Source organism: Candoia aspera, chromosome 2, assembly GCF_035149785.1.
Source record: "Candoia aspera isolate rCanAsp1 chromosome 2, rCanAsp1.hap2, whole genome shotgun sequence".
Classification (NCBI taxonomy): Eukaryota; Metazoa; Chordata; class Lepidosauria; order Squamata; family Boidae; genus Candoia; species Candoia aspera.
Genome location: NC_086154.1, coordinates 194,993,265 through 194,995,151, shown reverse-complemented (window position 1 = coordinate 194,995,151; position 1,887 = coordinate 194,993,265). Strand labels below are relative to the sequence as shown.

General features: G+C 46.6%; 1 non-coding gene across 1 annotated transcript; it reads right to left on the bottom strand.

The window, feature by feature from the left end:
- Nucleotides 1-204: 204 nt before the first annotated feature.
- LOC134492606 (small nucleolar RNA SNORA14) lies at nt 205-321 on the bottom strand. Its single transcript, XR_010067482.1, has one exon. It is a non-coding gene; the product is annotated as a small nucleolar RNA SNORA14 (small nucleolar RNA).
- Nucleotides 322-1,887: the final 1,566 nt, after the last annotated feature.

Here is a 1,887-nt window from a genome sequence, read left to right as displayed (position 1 = left end):
GGCAGATGCTGTTTTAACAGCTATGTACTTACAGAATAGATGGCCAACCAAAGCCAACAAGGTAACATCTTTTGAGCTATGGCATGAACGCAAACCAAGTGTAAAGCATCTGAGAGTATTTGGATCCAAGGCTTATGTACATAAGGAGAAGAGATCCAAACTAGACCCCAGAGCTGAAGAAGGCATCATGATTGGGTATGCTCCAGGAAGCAAAGGATACAGAATCCTGAACCTGAAGACAGGTTCAGGATTCTGTATCCTTTGCTTCCTGGAGCATACCCAATCATGAAAAGAAAAGAAAAGAAAAGTAAGCACATGCAGAGTGGTGTACTTTGATGAACGAGAGAGAGGCTACCATAGTCATGCTGATGATGCCTGCACAGAAACCAACAGTGGCAGTTACCAGCTTGAGACGTTTAGCCCAAAGTTCAAAGACACAACCACACTGAGCCAGAGAGAGATAGAAGCCCAGGCAGAAACTCCACCAGAGTCAGGTGATGAGGTTGAGGATGCAGAAGAGGTTGAACTGCCAAGTGCCAACCTGCTCCAAGACACTCATCACGACCCAACAAAGGAGTTCCAGCCAAGAGACTCACCTACCTTGCAAGGTCATCATTACCAAAAAGAACCTGCATCGTGGAACAAAGTGCAGCAAATGCCACCAGATGAAGCAAGCAAGTGGAAGAAAGCAGCACAAGAAGAGCTAGAGGTGCTACACAAGAACAAAACATGGACTTTGACAAAACTACCAAAAGGCAAGAAAGCCATAGTGTCATGATCACCGTTGCGATGCTTGTGACATCGCAACGGCTCGCATGACAATACAGGGAAATGGGTCCCTGGCGGATTAAGGCAAAAGGCAACCATGAAACAAAAAGAAAGCAACAGGTGCTGGAAACTAAGTAACAACCAAAGCCGGCGGCACGGAAGACAAAGATACAAAGTCGCCAAAAGGTAATTGACAAGACAACAGGAGAGGCGTGCCCAAGCTGTCAAAAGGGATTAAGAGCCTGATCACCCAGCAATGAATCATTACCATTCAGGAAGGCGATCAAGGTGACGCCCGGGGCACAGGAGGGCTGAACGACCTCTCACCTGACAAGGACAAAACCGGTGGGACTCGTGGGACGCACCTGGAATAAGGTGGGGTGGAGCACTGACCGGCGCGGGCTATTTAAATCCCGTTCTGGCGCGCTCCCCTCACTCTCAGCTTTTTAAAGGCATGCACTCTGTTTTCTCAATAAAGCCAGAACCTAAGCCTACGCTAGCGTCTGTGTCTTTACTGGTTAGCAGGCAGAGCCTGACACATAGGATGCAAATGGGTTTTCAAAGCCGAACAAGATGAAAATGGAGAAGTACAAAGGTACAAAGCTAGACTAGTTGCAAAAGGCTATTCACAAAAGTATGGCCTTGATTATGCTGAATGTTTTGCTCCCGTTATGAAACACACCACAATCAGAACGCTCCTAAGTCTAGCAGCTTCCAGGAACATGAGGGTTGAACACCTAGATGTAAAGACTGCATTTCTGCATGGGAAGATAGAGGAAGAACTGTACATGGTGCAACCTCCAGGCTTCGCCAATCCCAAGACACAGCAACTCGTTTGCAAACTTCAGAAGGGGATTTTTGGCCTGAAGCAAGCAGCAAGAGCATGGAATAAGAAGTTGACCCAAGTACTTCTTAAGCAAGGTTTCGTTCAAGGCAAAGCTGATCCCTGTCTCTACACAAGACACAGAAATGGCAGAGAGGTGTACATTCTTTGTTACGTGGATGATTTGATGATTTGCCACAATAACAAAAGAGACTTTGATGAAATCGTGTCCAACCTGAACAAAGGAGTAGAAGTCAAGCATCTGGGCAATGCCAGCTACTACTTAGGGATACAGA